Genomic DNA, 20413 nt, shown 5'->3' with positions numbered 1-20413 from the left:
GTCACTCCTGGATTAGAGAAGGCTGATCTGAGGCAGATCTGTCCTGGGGTAGAGAAGGCTTATCTGCGGGAGGTCAATCCAGTGTTAGAGAAGGCTGATCTGAGGGAGTTCATTCCTGGGTTAGAGAAGGCTGATCTGAGGGAGCGCAGTCCTGGGTTAGAGAATGCTGATCTGACGGAGGAGACTTCTGTTTTAGAGAAGGCTGATCCGAGGGAGTTCAGTCATTGGATAGAGAAGGCTGATATGAGGGAGGTCACTCCTGGGTTAGAGAAGACTAATCTGAGGGAGGTCACTCCAGGTTTAGAGAAGGCTGAATTGAGGGAGTTCAGTCCAGGGTTAGGGAAAGCTAATCTGAGGGAGGTCAGTCCTGGGTTAGAGAACGCTGATCTGAGGGAGTTCAGTCGTTGGATAGAGAAGGCTAATCTGAGGGAGGTCAGTCCTGGGTAAGAGAGTGCTGATCTGACAGGGGAGACTTCTGGTTTGGAGAAGACTGATCCGAGGGAGTTCAGTCGTTGGATAGAGAAGACTGATCTGAGGGACGTTACTCCAGGGTTAGAGAAGGCTGATCTGAGGGAGGTCACTCCTGGGTTAGAGAAGGCTGATCTGAGGGAGTTCAGTCCTGGGTTAGAGAATGCTGATATGAGGGAGGTCACTGCTGGGGTAAAGAAGGCTGATCTGAGGGAGTTCAGTTTTGGGTTGGAGAAGGCTGATCAGAGGGATGTCCCTCCTGGGTTAGAGAAGGCTAATTTGAGGGAGGTCACTCCTGGGTTAGAGAAGGCTGATCTGAACGAGGAGACTCCGTGGTTAGAGAAGGCTGATCTGAGGGAGTTCAGTCCTGGGTTAGAGCAGCCTGATCTGATGAAGGTCATTCTTGGGTTAGAGAAGGCTGATCTAAGGGAGGTTATTCCTGGGGTACAGTAGGCTGATCTGAGGGAGATCAGTCCTGCGTTACAGAAGGCTAATCTGAGGGTGATCAGTCCTGTGTTAGAGAAGGCTGAATTGAGGGAGGTCTCTCCTGGGTTAGAGAAAGCTGATCTGAGGGAGGTCACTCCTGGGTTAGAGAAGGCTGATCTGAGGGAGGTCAATACTGGATTAGAGAAGGCTGATCTGAGGGAGGTCAGTACTGGGTTAGAGAAGGCTGATCTGAGGGAGGTCACTCCTGGATTAGAGAAGGCTGATCTGAGGCAGATCTGTCCTGGGGTAGAGAAGGCTTATCTGCGGGAGGTCAATCCAGGGTTAGAGAAGGCTGATCTGAGGGAGTTCATTCCTGGGTTAGAGAAGGCTGATCTGAGGGAGCGCAGTCCTGGGTTAGAGAATGCTGATCTGAGGGAGGAGACTTCTGTTTTAGAGAAGGCTGATCCGAGGGAGTTCAGACGTTGGATAGAGAAGGCTGATATGAGGGAGGTCACTCCTGGGTTAGAGAAGACTAATCTGAGGGAGGTCACTCCAGGTTTAGAGAAGGCTGAATTGAGGGAGTTCAGTCCAGGGTTAGGGAAAGCTAATCTGAGGGAGGTCAGTCCTGGGTTAGAGAACGCTGATCTGAGGGAGTTCAGTCGTTGGATAGAGAAGGCTAATCTGAGGGAGGTCAGTCCTGGGTTAGAGAAGGCTGATCTGAGGGAGGTCACTCCTGGGTTAGAAAATGCTGATCTGACGGGGGAGACTTCTGGTTTAGAGAAGACTGATCCGAGGGAGTTCAGTCGTTGGATAGAGAAGACTGATCTGAGGGAGGTTACTCCAGGGTTAGAGAAGGCTGATCTGAGGGAGGTCACTCCTGGGTTAGAAAAGGCTGATCTGAGGGAGGTCTGTCCTTGGGTAGAGAAGGCTGATCTGAGGTAGGTCACTCCTGAGTTAGAAAATTCCCATCTGAGGGAGGACAGTCCTGGGGGAGAGAAGGCTAATCTGAGGGAGGTCCCTCCTGGGTTAGAGAAGGCTGATCTGAGGTAGGTCACTCCTGGGTTAGAGAAGCCTGATCTGAGGGAGGTCAGTCCTGGGTTACAGAAGGCCGATCTGAGGCAGTTCAGCACTTGGTTAGAGAAAGCTGATCTGAGGGAGTTCAGTCCTGCGTTAGAGAATGCTGATCTGAGGGAGGTCACTCCTGGGTTTGAGAAGGCTGATTTGAGGGAGGCAACCCCTGGGGTAGAGAACGCTGATCTGAGGGATGTCACTGCTGGGTTAGAGAAGGCTGATGTGAGGGATGTCAGTCCTGCGTTAGAGAGGGCTGATCTGAGGGAGGTCACTCTGGGTTAGAGAAGGCTGATCTGAGGGAGGTCACTCCAGGTTTATAGAAGGCTGATCTGAGGGAGTTCAGTCCTTGGTTAGAGAAGGCTGATCTGACGAAGGTCACTCCTGGGTTAGGGAAGGCTGATCTGAGGGAGTTCAATCCTAGGTATTAGAAGCCTGATCTGAGTGAGTTCAGTCCTGGGTTAGAGAAGTCTGATCTGAGGGAGGTCACTACTGGGTTAGACAAGGCTGATCTGAGGGAGGTCAGTCCTTGGGTAGAGAAGGCTCATCTGAGGGAGTTCACTCCTGGGTTACAGAAGGTTGATCTGAGAGAGGTCACTGCTGGGTTAGAGAAGGCTGATCTGAGGGAGGTCAGTCCTGGGTTACAGAAGGTTGATCTGAGAGAGGTCACTGCTGGGTTAGAGAAGGCTGATCTAAGGGAGCTCAGTCCTGGGTTAGAGAATGCTGATCTGAGGGAGGTCACTGCTGGGTTAGAGATGGCTGATCTGAGGGAGGGCAGTCCTGGGTTAGAGAAGGCTGATCTGACGGAGGTCAGTCCTGGATTAGAGAAGGCTGATCTGATGTAGGTCGCTCCTGGGTTAGAGAAGGCTAATCTGAGGGAGGTCACTACTGGGGTAGAGAAGGCTGATCAGAGGGAGGTCACTCCTTTGTTAAAGAAGTCTGATCTGAGGGAGCTCAGTCCTTTTGTAGAGAAGGCTGATCTGAGGTAAGTCAGTCCTGGGTTAGAGAAGGCTGATGTGAAGGATGTCAGTCCTGGGTTAGAGAAGGCTGATCTGAGGGAGGTCACTCCTTGGGTAGAGAAGGCTCATCTGAGGGATGTCAGACCTGGGGTAGAGAAGGTTTATCTGAGGGAGGTCACGCCTCGGTTAGAGAAGGCAGATCTGAGGGAGTTTACTCTTGGCTTATAGAAGGCTGATCTGATGGAGGTCAGTCCTGGGTGAGAGAAGGCTGATCTGAGGGAGGTCACTCCTTGGATAAAGTTGGTTCATCTGAGAGAGGTAACACCTGGGTTATAGAAGGATGATCTGAGAGAACTCACTCCTGGGGTAGAGAAGGCTGATCTGAGGCAAGTCACTCCTGGGTTACAGAAGGCTGATCTGAGTGAAGTCAGTCCTGGGTAGAGAAGGCTGATCTGAGGGAGGTCACTCCTGAGTTAGGGAATTCCCATCTGAGGGAGGTCAGTCCTGGGTTAGAGAAGACTGATCTGAGGGAGTTCAGTCCTGGGTTAGAGAAGCCTGATCTGAGGGAGGTCACTCCTGGGTTAGAGAAGCCTGATCTGAGGGAGGTCAGTCCTGGGTTAGAGAAGCCTGATCTGAGGGAGGTCAGTCCTGGGTTAGAGAAGCCTGATCTGAGGGAGGTCAGTCCTGGGTTAGAGAAGCCTGATCTGAGGGAGGTCACTCCTGGGTTAGAGAAGGCCGATCTGATGCAGTTCAGTCCTTGGTTAGAGAAGGCTGATCTGAGGGAGGTCAGTCCTGGCGGAGAGAAGGCTGATCTGAGAGATGTCAGTCCTGGGTTAGAGAAGGCTGATCTGATGGAGTTCTCTCCTGCAGTAGAGAAGACTGATCTGAGGGACGTCAGTCCTGGGTTACAGAATGCTGATCTGAGGGAGTTCAGTCCTGGGGTAGCGGAGGCTGATCTGAGGGAGGTCACTCCTGGGTTAGAGAAGGCTGATACGAGTGACGTCAGTCCTGGGTTCGAGAAAGCTGATCTGAGGGAGCTCAGTCCTGGGTTAGAGAAGGCTGATCTGAGGGAGGTCAGTCCTGGCGTAGAGAATCACTCTCTGAAGCAAGCTATAAACTTTGGATAATTTTTTTCCACTCTATCAGATAGAAAGAATCTCCTGGTAAGGGATTAATTGTGAAACAAATAAAATGTTTGTCTGTGTTTGCCTCAATGTGTTTGCGCTTGTTTGAATGCATTCATGGGACGTGGTTATCGCTGGCTAGGCCAGCATTTCTTCTCCTAGCTGAACCATTTCCGAGTCCACGACATTGTTGTGGTCTATTGCAGTGAGGACAGCAGATTTCCTTGCTTAGAAAGCTGTAGTCAGCTCGATGGGGTTTTTACCACAATCAGCAACGTTTTTGTGTCACGATCATCATTAGACGCTTCCTTCCAGATTTTCATTGAATTTGTGGTGGGAATTTCACCACAGATTCAGGATCTGACTTAACAACACATAGTAACCACCACCCCCCCCCCACCCCTCACCCACGTTAGATACTGTTGTACTTCACAAAGGAAGAAAAGACTAGAGGGGCAGAGAGGGGGAGAGCATCATTGAAAGCATTGTGTTTTACAGTCGCCTTGTGATGTGGGAACTGCAGGGGAGGTAAGTCATGTTGATCTGAGACCTTTTCTTTATAAATGTGGGCACTGTTGAAATGTGCTGCTGCAGCTGCAAACATAATTTGAGGATGTTCCCTTTTTGCGGACTCAGCAAGTGTGTTTCAAGACTTCAGCCTGATCTTTCGAGACGTACTCTGGAATTAACCCTTGACGACACCCAAAAAAAAACCAAGCCTTTGGTCAGAGGTCCCCAAAAGCTGCTCAAATGGCCCAGTGTCGAGCTTTGCTGAGACTTGTGGAAAGACTCGGGGACGTGTTATTCGGTGATAGTGGCTGTGAGGTGGCTGCTGCTGTTGTTGCAATCTCAGTAAGGGTTTGTCAACGTGTGGTGTTCCTCCACAGCTGCTGTTATACCCATTACACTACTTCCTCATCTCCCACATCACAACAGCACAAAACATCCCCGGTAACTCCCTGAATCACTCTCACCCTGGCTGCTCCCCATCTACAGCCTCTATCTCCACTCTCTAGTCCAAGGGATGCAGTCAGGAACGTTTCTGACACACACCTATTTTCATTCTCCATCACTGGACCCAACCTGTCAGGTCTGACTCCCCTCTCCCAAAACTATCTTCGTCCCTTGCAATAGCCCCCCTGCGTTCCCCCACCCCACACACACACACACACACACACTCACCCCACCCCCTTGCCAATTCCTAACCCTGAAAGTAAACAGGATCTGCCGTTCCTCAGATCGTTCCAGAACTTTCCATCCTGGGGCTGAAAACTAATGACAGATTCCTGCTTCAAAGCAATTCCCTCCCACCGTTTGCCTTTCAGTCTCCCAGGACTATCAACCCAGGTATCTGCACAAACAGAAAGAGAGAGAGAGTGAGACGGACAGAGAGACAGAGATTAGAGAGCAGGAGATAGAGAGAGAGAGCAAGATAGAGACAGGGAGGTAGAGATAGAGACAGAGAGATAGAAATAGAGAGAGAGAGAGAGAGACAGAAAGAGAGAGAGAGGGGGAGAGAGAGACAGAATAGAAAGCTGGAGATAGAGAGAGAGGAAGATAGAGACAGAGAGATAGAAAGAGAGAGAGAGGGACAAAGAGAGAGAGAGAGAGAGAGATGGGCAGAAAGAGAGAGAGAGAAAGGCAGCCATCCATCACCTTCAACATTCACCCCCTCCATCACCGACGCACAGTAGCAGCAGTGTGTGTACCATCGACAAGATACAATGCAGGAACTCACCAAGGCCCCTTAGACAGCACCTTCCAAACCCACAACCACTACCATCTAGAAGGACAAGGGCAGCAGATAGATGAGAACACCACCACCTGGAAGTTCCCCTCCAAGTCACTCACCATCCTGACTTGGAAATATATCGCCGTTCCTTCACTGTCGCTGGGTCAAAATCCTGGAACTCCCTCCCTAACAGCACGGTGGGTGTACCTACACCACATGGACTGCAGTGGTTCAAGAAGGCAGCTCACCACCACCTTCTCAAGGGGCAATGAGGGATGGGCAATAAATGCTGGCCCAGCCAGCGAAGCCCACATCCCATGAATGAATAAAAAGAGAAATCCAGAGACAGACAAGAGAGAGAGAGAGAGAGATTCTGACGGAGAAACCAGCCTCTCCATCTTCTCAATACCCCCACCCCTCTCAAACAACTCACTCTGCATCATAGACACATCAACCTCCCCCACCTCCCCTCCCCCAACACACCCACCCCCACCACGCTCACCCCTCCCCCACCTCCCCCACCCCTCCCCCACCACCCCCACCCCCACCACACCCACCCCTCCCCACCTCACCCACCCCTCCCCCACCACCCCCACCCCTCCCCACCTCACCCACCCCTCCCCCAATACCCCCACCCCTCTGAAACAACTCACTCTGCATCATAGACACATCAACCTCCCCCACCTCCCCTCCCCCAACACACCCACCCCCACCACGCTCACCCCTCCCCCACCTCACCCACCCCTCCCCCAACACACCCACCCCCACCACACCCACCCCTCCCCACCTCACCCACCCCTCCCCCAACACACCCACCCCCACCACGCTCACCCCTCCCCCACCTCCCCCACCCCTCCCCCACCACCCCCACCCCTCCCCCACCTCCCCTCCCCCAACACACCCACCCCCACCACGCTCACCCCTCCCCCACCTCCCCCACCTCCCCCAATACCCCCACCCCCACCACACCCACCCTTCCCCACCTCCCCAACCCCTCCCCCAATACCCCCACCCCTCTGAAACAACTCACTCTGCATCATAGACACATCAACCTCCCCCACCTCCCCTCCCCCAACACACCCACCCCCACCACGGTCACACCTCCCCCACCTCCCCCACATCCCCCACCTCCCCCACCCCCACCACACCCACCCCTCCACACCTCACCCACCCCTCCCCCAACACACCCACCCCCACCACACCCACCCCTCCCCACCTCCCCCACCCCTCCCCCAACACACCCACCCACCCACCCCCACCCCCACCACGCTCACCCCTCCCCCACCTCCCCCACCCCTCCCCCAACACCCCCACCCCCACCACACCCACCCCCACCACGCTCACCCCTCCCCACCTCCCCCACCCCTCCCCCAACACCCCCACCCCCACCACACCCACCCCCACCACGCTCACCCCTCCCCCACCTCACCCACCCCTCCCCCACCACGCTCACCCCTCCCCCACCTCACCCACCCCTCCCCCAACACACCCACCCCTCTGAAACAACTCACTCTGCATCATAGACACATCAACCTCCCCCACCTCCCCTCCCCCAACACACCCACCCCCACCACGCTCACCCCTCCCCCACCTCCCCCACCCCTCCCCCAACACCCCCACCCCCACCACACCCACCCCTCCCCACCTCCCCTACCCCTCCCCAACCACTCCCACCCCCACCACACTCACCCCTCCCCCACCTCCCCCACCTCCCCCACCTCCCCCAACCCCACCACCCCTCCCCACCTCCCCCACCCCTCCCCCAACACACCCACCCCCACCACGCCCACCCCTCCCCCAACACACCCACCCCCACCACGCCCACCCCTCCCCCAACACCCCCACCCCCACCACGCCCACCCCTCCCCCAACACACCCACCCCCACCACGCCCACCCCTCCCCCAACACCCCCACCCCCACCACGCCCACCCCTCCCCCAACACACCCACCCCCACCACGCCCACCCCTCCCCCACCACACCCACCCCCACCACGCCCACCCCTCCCCCAACACACCCACCCCCACCACGCCCACCCCTCCCCCAACACACCCACCCCTCCCCACCTCCCCCACCCCTCCCCCAACACACCCACCCCCACCACGCTCACCCCTCCCCCACCTCCCCTCCCCCAACACCCCCACACCCACCACGCTCACCCCTCCCCCACCTCCCCTCCCCCAACACCCCCACACCCACCACACCCACCCCCCCCCCCCCCCCCCCCCCCCCCCCCCCCCCCCCCCCCCCCCCCCCCCCCCCCCCCCCCCCCCCCCCCCCCCCCCCCCCCCCCACCCCCCCCCCCCCCCCCCCCCCCCCCCCCCCCCCCCCCCCCCCCCCCCCCCCCCCCCCCCACCCCCCCCCCCCCCCCCCCCCCCCCCCCCCACCCCCCCCCCCCCCCCCCCCCCCCCCCCCCCCCCCCCCCCCCCCCCCCCCCCCCCCCCCCCCACCCCCCCCCCCCCCCCCCCCCCCCCCCCCCCCCCCCCCACCCCCCCCCCCCCCCCCCCCCCCCCCCCCCCCCCCCCCCCCCCCCCCCCCCCCCCCCCCCCCCCCACCCCCCCCCCCCCCCCCCCCCCCCCCCCCCCCCCCCCCCCCCCCCCCCCCCCCCCCCCCCCCCCCCCCCCCCCCCCCCCCCCCCCCCCCCCCCCCCCCCCCCCCCCCCCCCCCCCCCCCCCCCCCCCCCCCCCCCCCCCCCCCCCCCCCCCCCCCCCCCCCCCCCCCCCCCCCCCCCCCCCCCCCCCCCCCCCCCCCCCCCCCCCCCCCCCCCCCCCCCCCCCCCCCCCCCCCCCCCCCCCCCCCCCCCCCCCCCCCCCCCCCCCCCCCCCCCCCCCCCCCCCCCCCCCCCCCCCCCCCCCCCCCCCCCCCCCCACCCCCCCCCCCCCCCCCCCCCCCCCCCCCCCCCCCCCCCCCCCCCCCCCCCCCCCCCCCCCCCCCCCCCCCCCCCCCCCCCCCCCCCCCCCCCCCCCCCCCCCCCCCCCCCCCCCCCCCCCCCCCCCCCCCCCCCCCCCCCCCCCCCCCCCCCCCCCCCCCCCCCCCCCCCCCCCCCCCCCCCCCCCCCCCCCCCCCCCCCCCCCCCCCCCCCCCCCCCCCCCCCCCCCCCCCCCCCCCCCCCCCCCCCCCCCCCCCCCCCCCCCCCCCCCCCCCCCCCCCCCCCCCCCCCCCCCCCCCCCCCCCCCCCCCCCCCCCCCCCCCCCCCCCCCCCCCCCCCCCCCCCCCCCCCCCCCCCCCCCCCCCCCCCCCCCCCCCCCCCCCCCCCCCCCCCACCCCCCCCCCCCCCCCCCCCCCCCCCCCCCCCCCACCCCCCCCCCCCCCCCCCCCCCCCCCCCCCCCCCCCCCCCCCCCCCCCCCCCCCCCCCCCCCCCCCCCCCCCCCCCCCCCCCCCCCCCCCCCCCCCCCCCCCCCCCCCCCCCCCCCCCCCCCCCCCCCCCCCCCCCCCCCCCCCCACCCCCCCCCCCCCCCCCCCCCCCCCCCCCCCCCCCCCCCCCCCCCCCCCCCCCCCCCCCCCCCCCCCCCCCCCCCCCCCCCCCCCCCCCCCCCCCCCCCCCCCCCCCCCCCCCCCCCCCCCCCCCCCCCCCCCCCCCCCCCCCCCCCCCCCCCCCCCCCCCCCCCCCCCCCCCCCCCCCCCCCCCCCCCCCCCCCCCCCCCCCCCCCCCCCCCCCCCCCCCCCCCCCCCCCCCCCCCCCCCCCCCCCCCCCCCCCCCCCCCCCCCCCCCCCCCCCCCCCCCCCCCCCCCCCCCCCCCCCCCCCCCCCCCCCCCCCCCCACCCCCCCCCCCCCCCCCCCCCCCCCCCCCCCCCCCCCCCCCCCCCCCCCCCCCCCCCCCCCCCCCCCCCCCCCCCCCCCCCCCCCCCCCCCCCCCACCCCCCCCCCCCCCCCCCCCCCCCCCCCCCCCCCCCCCCCCCCCCCCCCCCCCCCCCCCCCCCCCCCCCCCCCCCCCCCCCCCCCCCCCCCCCCCCCCCCCCCCCCCCCCCCCCCCCCCCCCCCCCCCCCCCCCCCCCCCCCCCCCCCCCCCCCCCCCCCCCCCCCCCCCCCCCCCCCCCCCCCCCCCCCCCCCCCCCCCCCCCCCCCCCCCCCCCCCCCCCCCCCCCCCCCCCCCCCCCCCCCCCCCCCCCCCCCCCCCCCCCCCCCCCCCCCCCCCCCCCCCACCCCCCCCCCCCCCCCCCCCCCCCCCCCCCCCCCCCCCCCCCCCCCCCCCCCCCCCCCCCCCCCCCCCCCCCCCCCCCCCCCCCCCCCCCCCCCCCCCCCCCCCCCCCCCCCCCCCCCCCCCCCCCCCCCCCCCCCCCCCCCCCCCCCCCCCCCCCCCCCCCCCCCCCCCCCCCCCCCCCCCCCCCCCCCCCCCCCCCCCCCCCCCCCCCCCCCCCCCCCCCCCCCCCCCCCCCCCCCCCCCCCCCCCCCCCCCCCCCCCCCCCCCCCCCCCCCCACCCCCCCCCCCCCCCCCCCCCCCCCCCCCCCCCCCCCCCCCCCCCCCCCCCCCCCCCCCCCCCCCCCCCCCCCCCCCCCCCCCCCCCCCCCCCCCCCCCCCCCCCCCCCCCCCCCCCCCCCCCCCCCCCCCCCCCCCCCCCCCCCCCCCCCCCCCCCCCCCCCCCCCCCCCCCCCCCCCCCCCCCCCCCCCCCCCCCCCCCCCCCCCCCCCCCCCCCCCCCCCCCCCCCCCCCCCCCCCCCCCCCCCCCCCCCCCCCCCCCCCCCCCCCCCCCCCCCCCCCCCCCCCCCCCCCCCCCACCCCCCCCCCCCCCCCCCCCCCCCCCCCCCCCCCCCCCCCCCCCCCCCCCCCCCCCCCCCCCCCCCCCCCCCCCCCCCCCCCCCCCCCCCCCCCCCCCCCCCACCCCCCCCCCCCCCCCCCCCCCCCCACCCCCCCCCCCCCCCCCCCCCCCCCCCCCCCCCCCCCCCCCCCCCCCCCCCCCCCCCCCCCCCCCCCCCCCCCCCCCCCCCCCCCCCCCCCCCCCCCCCCCCCCCCCCCCCCCCCCCCCCCCCCCCCCCCCCCCCCCCCCCCCCCCCCCCCCCCCCCCCCCCCCCCCCCCCCCCCCCCCCCCCCCCCCCCCCCCCCCCCCCCCCCCCCCCCCCCCCCCCCCCCCCCCCCCCCCCCCCCCCCCCCCCCCCCCCCCCCCCCCCCCCCCCCCCCCCCACCCCCCCCCCCCCCCCCCACCCCCACCACACCCACCCTCCCCACCTCCTCTACCCCCCCCCACCCCCCCTACCCCCTCCCCCAACACACCCACCCCTCCCCCAACACACCCACCCACCCACCCCCAACACACCCACCCCTCCCCCAACACACCCACCCACCCACCCCCAACACACCCACCCCTCCCCCAACACACCCACCCCTCCCCCAACACACCCACCCACCCACCCCCAACACACCCACCCACCCTCCCCAACACACCCACCCCTCCCCAACACACCCACCCACCCACCACCAACACACCCACCCTCCCCCAACACACCCACCCACCCACCCCCAACACACCCACCCCTCCCCCAACACACCCACCCACCCACCCCCAACACACCCACCCACCCACCCCCAACACACCCACCCCTCCCCAACACACCCACCCCTCCCCCAACACACCCACCCCTCCCCCAACACACCCACCCCTCCCCCAACACACCCACCCCTCCCCCAACACACCCACCCCTCCCCCAACACACCCACCCCTCCCCCAACACACCCGCCCCTCCCCCAACACACCCACCCACCCCTCCCCAACACACCCACCCACCCCTCCCCCAACACACCCACCCCTCCCCCAACACACCCACCCACCCCCAACACACCCACCCCTCCCCCAACACACCCACCCCTCCCCCAACACACCCACCCCTCCCCCAACACACCCACCCCCAACACACCCACCCCTCCCCCAACACACCCACCCCTCCCCCAACACACCCACCCCTCCCCCAACACACCCACCCCTCCATAACACACACACCCCTCCCCCAACACACCCACCCACCCACCCCCAACACACCCACCCCTCCCCCAACACACCCACCCACCCACCCCCAACACACCCACCCCTCCCCCAACACACCCACCCCTCCCCAACACACCCACCCCTCCCCCAACACACACACCCACCCCCAACACACCCACCCACCCCCAACACACCCACCCACCCACCCCCAACACACCCACCCACCCACCCCCAACACACCCACCCACCCATAACAGACCCACCCACCCACCCCCAACACACCCACCCCTCCCCCAACACACCCACCCCTCCCCCAACATACCCACCCACCCAACCCCAACACACCCACCCCTCCCCCAACACACCCACCCACCCACCCCCACCACGCTCACACCCTCCCCCAACACACCCACCCACCCACCCCCAACACACCCACCCCCACCACGCCCACCCCTCCCCCAACACACCCACCCCCACCACGCCCACCCCTCCCCCAACACACCCACCCCCACCACGCCCACCCCTCCCCCAACACACCCACCCCCACCACGCCCACCCCTCCCCCAACACACCCACCCCCACCACGCCCACCCCTCCCCCAACACACCCACCCCCACCACGCCCACCCCTCCCCCAACACACCCACCCCCACCACGCCCACCCCTCCCCCAACACACCCACCCCCACCACGCCCACCCCTCCCCCAACACACCCACCCCCACCACGCCCACCCCTCCCCAAACACACCCACCCCCACCACGCCCACCCCTCCCCCAACGCACCCACCCCTCCCCCAACACACCCACCCCTCCCCCAACACACCCACCCACCCACCCCCAACACACCCACCCCTCCCCCAACACACCCACCCCTCCCCAACACACCCACACACCCACCCCCAACACACCCACCCACCCACACCCAACACACCCACCCCTCACCCAACACACCCACCCCTCCCCCAACACACCCACCCACCCACCCCCAACACACCCACCCCTCCCCCAACACACCCACCCACCCACCCCCAACACACCCACCCCTCCCCCAACACACCCACCCACCCACCCCCAACACACCCACCCCTCCCCCAACACACCCACCCCTCCCCCAACACACCCACCCCTCCCCCAACACACCCACCCCTCCCCCAACACACCCACCCACCCACCCCCAACACACCCACCCCTCCCCCAACACACCCACCCACCCACCCCCAACACACCCACCCACCCACCCCCAACACACCCACCCACCCACCCCCAACACACCCACCCACCCAACCCCAACACACCCACCCCTCCCCCAACACACCCACTCCTCCCCCAACACACCCACCCCTCCCCCAACACACCCACCCCTCCCCCAACACACCCACCCACCCCCAACACACCCACCCGTCCCCCAACACACCCACCCACCCACCCCCAACACACCCACCCCTCCCCCAACACACCCACCCCTCCCCCAACACACCCACCCCTCCCCCAACACACCCACCCCTCCCCCAAAACACCCACCCCTCCCCCAACACACCCACCCCTCCCCCAACACAACCACCCCTCCCCCAACACACCCACCCACCCACCCCCAACACACCCACCCTCCCCCAACACACCCACCCACCCACCCCCAAAACACCCACCCACAACACCCCCAACACACCCACCCCTCCCCCAACACACCCACCCCTCCCCCAACACACCCACCCCTCCCCCAACACACCCACCCACCCACCCCCAACACACCCACCCACCCACCCCCAACACACCCACCCACCCCCAACACACCCACCCCTCCCCCAACACACCCACCCACCCCCAACACACCCACCCACCCACCCCCAACACTCCCACCCCTCCCCAACACACCCACCCCTCCCCCAACACACCCACCCCTCCCCCAACACACCCACCCACCCACCCCCAACACACCCACCCACCCCCAACACACCCACCCCTCGCCGAACACACCCACCCACCCCCAACACACCCACCCCTCCCCCAACACACCCACCCCTCCCCCAACACACCCACCCCTCCCCCAACACACAGACCCACCCACCCCCAACACACCCACCCCTCCGCCAACACACCCACCCCTCCCCCAACACACCCACCCACCCACTTCCAACACACCCACCCCTCCCCCAACACACCCACCCCTCCCCCAACACACCCACCCCTCCCCCAACACACCCACCAACCCCTCCCCAACACACCCACCCCTCCCCCAACACAGCCACCCCTCCCCCAACACACCCACCCCTCCCCCAACACACCCACCCACACCCAACACACCCACCCACCCACCCCCAACACACCCACCCACCCACCCTCAACACACCCACCCCTCCCCCAACACACCCAACCCTCCCCCAACACACCCACCCCCACCACACTCACCCCTCCCCACCTCACCCACCCCTCCCCCAACACACCCACCCCCACCACGCCCACCCCTCCCCCAACACACCCACCCCCACCACGGCCACCCCTCCCCCACCTCCCCCACACCTCCCCCACCTCCCCCACCCCTCCCCACCTCCCCTACCCCTCCCCCAACACACCCACCCCTCCCCCACCTCCCCCACCTCCCCCACCTCCCCCACCTCCCCCACCCCCACCACACCCACCACTCCCCACCTCCTCTACCCCTCCCCACCTCCCCTACCCCTCCCCCAACACACCCACCCCTCCCCCAACACACCCACCCACCCACCCCCAACACACCCACCCCTCCCCCAACACACCCACCCACCCACCCCCAACACACCCACCCCTCCCCCAACACACCCACCCCTCCCCCAACACACCCACCCACCCACCCCCAACACACCCACCCACCCACCCCCAACACACCCACCCAACCACCCCCAACACACCCACCCACCCACCCCCAACACACCCACCCTCCCCCAACACACCCACCCACACCACCCCCAACACACCCACCCCTCCCCCAACACACCCACCCACCCACCCCCAACACACCCACCCACCCACCCCCAACACACGCACCCCTCCCCCAACACACCCGCCCCTCCCCCAACACACCCACCCACCCCTCCCCAACACACCCACCCACCCCTCCCCCAACACACCCACCCCTCCCCCAACACACCCACCCACCCCCAACACACCCACCCCTCCCCCAACACACCCACCCCTCCCCCAACACACCCACCCCCAACACACCCACCCCTCCCCCAACACACCCACCCCTCCCCCAACACACCCCACCCCCCCCCAACACACCCACCCCTCCATAACACACACACCCCTCCCCCAACACACCCACCCACCCACCCCCAACACACCCACCCCTCCCCCAACACACCCACCCACCCACCCCCAACACACCCACCCCTCCCCCAACACACCCACCCCTCCCCAACACACCCACCCCTCCCCCAACACACCCACCCACCCACCCCCAACACACCCACCCACCCCCAACACACCCACCCACCCACCCCCAACACACCCACACACCCACCCCCAACACACCCACCCACCCATAACAGACCCACCCACCCACCCCCAACACACCCACCCCTCCCCCAACACACCCACCCCTCCCCCAACATACCCACCCACCCAACCCCAACACACCCACCCCTCCCCCAACACACCCACCCACCCACCCCCACCACGCTCACCCCTCCCCCAACACACCCACCCACCCACCCCCAACACACCCACCCCCACCACGCCCACCCCTCCCCAACACACCCACCCCCACCACGCCCACCCCTCCCCAACACACCCACCCCCACCACGCCCACCCCTCCCCCAACACACCCACCCCCACCACGCCCACGCCCTCCCCCAACACACCCACCCCCACCACGCCCACCCCTCCCCCAACACACCCACCCCCACCACGCCCACCCCTCCCCCAACACACCCACCCCCACCACGCCCACCCCCTCCCCCAACACACCCACCCCCACCACGCCCACCCCTCCCCCAACACACCCACCCCCACCACGCCCACCCCTCCCCAAACACACCCACCCCCACCACGCCCACCCCTCCCCCAACGCACCCACTCCCTCCCCCAACACACCCACCCCTCCCCCAACACACCCACCCACCCACCCCCAACACACCCACCCCCTCCCCCAACACACCCACCCCTCCCCAACACACCCACACACCCACCCCCAACACACCCACCCACCCACACCCAACACACCCACCCCTCACCCAACACACCCACCCCTCCCCCAACACACCCACCCACCCAAACCCCAACACACCCACCCCTCCCCCAACACACCCACCCACCCACCCCCAACACACCCACCCCTCCCCCAACACACCCACCCACCCACCCCCAACACACCCACCCCTCCCCCAACACACCCACCCCTCCCCCAACACACCCACCCCTCCCCCAACACACCCACCCCTCCCCCAACACACCCACCCACCCACCCCCAACACACCCACCCCTCCCCCAACACACCCACCCACCCACCCCCAACACACCCACCCACCCACCCCCAACACACCCACCACCCACCCCCAACACACCCACCCACCCAACCCCAACACACCCACCCCTCCCCCAACACACCCACTCCTCCCCCAACACACCCACCCCTCCCCCAACACACCCACCCCTCCCCCAACACACCCACCCACCCCCAACACACCCACCCGTCCCCCAACACACCCACCCACCCACCCCCCAACACACCCACCCCCTCCCCCAACACACCCACCCCTCCCCCAACACACCCACCCCTCCCCCAACACACCCACCCCTCCCCCAACACACCCACCCCTCCCCCAACACACCCACCCCTCCCCCAACACAACCACCCCTCCCCCAACCACACCCACCCACCCACCCCCAACACACCCACCCTCCCCCAACACACCCACCCAAACACCCGCAACACACCCACCCACGCACCCCCAACACACCCACCCCTCCCCCAACACACCCACCCCTCCCCCAACACACCCACCCCTCCCCCAACACACCCACCCACCCACCCCCAACAAACCCACCCACCCACCCCCAACACACCCACCCCCCCCATTACACCCACTCCTCCCCCAACACACCCACCCACCCCCAACACACCCACCCACCCACCCCCAACACTCCCACCCCCTCCCCAACACACCCACCCCTCCCCCAACACACCCACCCCTCCCCCAAACACACCCACCCACCCACCCCCAACACAACCCACCCACCCCCAACACACCCACCCCTCGCCGAACACACCCACCCACCCCCAACACACCCACCCCTCCCCAACACACCCACCCCTCCCCCAACACACCCACCCCTCCCCCAACACACAGACCCACCCACCCCCAACACACCCACCCCTCCGCCAACACACCCACCCCTCCCCCAACACACCCACCCACCCACTTCCAACACACCCACCCCTCCCCCAACACACCCACCCCTCCCCCAACACACCCACCCCTCCCCCAACACACCCACCAACCCCTCCCCAACACACCCACCTGCCTCCCCTCAACACAGCCACCCCTCCCCCAACACACCCACCCCTCCCCCAACACACCCACCCACACCCAACACACCCACCCACCCACCCCCAACACACCCACCCACCCACCCTCAACACACCCACCCCTCCCCCAACACACCCAACCCTCCCCCAACACACCCACCCCTCCCCAACACACCCACCCCTCCCCCTACACACCCACCCACCCACCCCCAACACACCCACCCCTCCCCCAACACACCCACCCACCCACCCCCAACACACCCACCCCTCCCCCAACACACCCACCCCTCCCCCAACACACCCACCCCTCCCCCAACACACCCCACCACCCCCCCCCCAACACACCCACGCCCTCCTCCCAACACAGCCACCCTCCCCCAACACACCCACCTCTCCCCCAACACACCCACCCACACCCAACACACCCACCCACCCCCAACACACCCACCCCTCCCCCAACACACCCACCCACCCACCCCCAACACACCCACCCTCCCCCAACATAACCACCCCTCCCGCAACACACCCACCCACCCAGCCCCAACACACCCACCCCTCCCCCAACACACCCACCCACCCACCCCCAACACACCCACCCCTCCCCCAACACACAAACCCACCCACCCTCAACACACCCACCCCTCCCCCAACACACCCAACCCTCCCCCAACACACCCACCCACCCCTCCCCCAACACACCCACCCCTCCCCCAACACACCCACCCACCCCTCCCCCAACACACCCACCCACCCCTCCCCCAACACACCCACCCACCCCTCCCCCAACACACCCACCCCTCCCCCAACACACCCACCCACCCACCCCCAACACACCCACCCCTCCCCCAACACACCCACCCACCCCTCCCCCAACACACCCACCCACCCTCCCCCAACACACCCACCCCTCCCCCAACACACCCACCCCTCCCCCAACACACCCACCAACCCCTCCCCAACACACCCACCCCTCCCCCAACACAGCCACCCCTCCCCCAACACACCCACCCACCCACCCCCAACACACCCACCCCTCCCTCCAACACACCCACCCCTCCCCCAACACACCCACCCCTCCCCCAACACACCCACCAACCCCTCCCCAACACACCCCCCCCTCCCCCAACACAGCCACCCCTCCCCCAACACACCCACCCCTCCCCAACACACCCACCCACACCCAACACACACCCACCCACCCACCCCCAACACACCCACCCACCCACCCGCACACACCCACCCCTCCCCCAACACACCCAACCCTCCCCCAACACACCCACCCCTCCCCAACACACCCACCCCTCCCCCAACACACCCACCCACCCACCCCCAACACACCCTCCCCTCCCCCAACACACACCCACCCACCCCACCCCAACACACCCACCCCTCCCCCAACACACCCACCCCTCCCCAACACACCCACCCCTCCCCCAACACACCCACCAAACCCCTCCCCAACACACCCACTCCTCCCCCAACACAGCCACCCCTCCCCCAACACACCCACCCCTCCCCCAACACACCCACCCACACCCAACACACCCACCCACCCACCCCCAACACACAAACCCACCCTCCCTCAACACAACCCACCCCTCCCCCAACACACCAACCCTCCCCCAACACACCCACCCACCCCTTCCCCCAACACACCCACCCCTCCCCAACACACCCACCCACCCCTCCCCCAACACACCCACCCACCCCTCCCCCAACACACCCACCCACCCCTCCCCCAACAACACCCACCCACCCCCAACACACCCACACCACCCACCCACCCCCAACACACCCACCCCTCCCCCAACACACCCACCCCCCCCTCCCCCAACACACCCACCCACAACACCCCCAACACACCCACCCACCCCCAACACACCCACCCACCCACCCCCAACACACCCACCCCTCCCCCAACACACCCACCCCTCCCCAACACACCCACCCACCCACCCCCAACACACCCACCCTCCCCCAACACACCCACCCACCCCCAACACACCCAACCCTCCCCAACCCCCCCACCCACCCACCCCCAACACACCCACCCAACCCCCAACACACCCACCCCTCCCCCAACACACCCACCCACCCTCCCCCAACACACCCACCCCTCCCGCAACACACCCAACCCTCCCCCAACACACCCACCCCCCCCCCAACACACCCACCCCTCCCCCAACACACCCACCCCTCCCCCAACACACCCACCCACCCACCCCCAACACACCCACCCTCCCCCAACACACCCACCCACCCACCCCCAACACACCCACCCCTCCCCCAACACACCCACCCAACCACCCCCAACACACCCACCCTCCCCCAACACACCCACCCCTCCCCCAACACACCCACCCACCCACCAACCCAACCCCCAACACACCCACCCCTCACCCAACACACCCACCCACCCACCCCCAACAACCCACCCCTCCCCAACACACCCACCCACCCACCCCCAAAACACCCACCCCTCCCCCAACACACCCACCCACCCACCCCAACACACCCACCCACCCACCCCCAACACACCCACCCCTCCCCCAACACACACACCACCCACCCCCAACACACCCACCCACCCCAACACACCCACCCCTCCCCCAACACACCCACCCACCCACCCCCAACACACCCACCCTCCCCCAACACACCCACCCCTCCCCCAACACACACACCCACCCACCCCCAACACACCCACCCCTCCCCAACACACCCACCCACCATCGCCCAACACAACCACCCTCTCCCAACACAACCACCCACCCACCCCCAACACACCCACCCCTCCCCCAACACACCCACCCACCCACCCCCAACACACCCACCCCTCCCCCCACACACCCACCCCTCCCCCAACACACCCACCCCTCCCCCAACACAACCACTCCTCCCCCAACACACCCACCACCCCACCCCCAACACACCCACCCACCCACCCCCACACACCCACCCCTCCCCCAACACACCCACCCCTCCCCCAACACACCCACCCCTCCACCAACACCCCCACCCCTCCCCCAACACACCCACCCACCCACCCCCAACACACCCACCCCTCCCCAACACACCCACCCACCCACCCCAACACACCACCCAACCACCCCCAACACACCCACCCCCCCCCAACACACACACCCACCACCCCCCCCCAACACACCCACCGCTCCACCAACACACCCACCCACCCACCCCCAACACACCC

Source organism: Carcharodon carcharias, chromosome 5 (assembly GCF_017639515.1).
Source record: "Carcharodon carcharias isolate sCarCar2 chromosome 5, sCarCar2.pri, whole genome shotgun sequence".
NCBI lineage: Eukaryota > Metazoa > Chordata > Chondrichthyes > Lamniformes > Lamnidae > Carcharodon > Carcharodon carcharias.
This window is presented reverse-complemented; position numbering follows the sequence as displayed.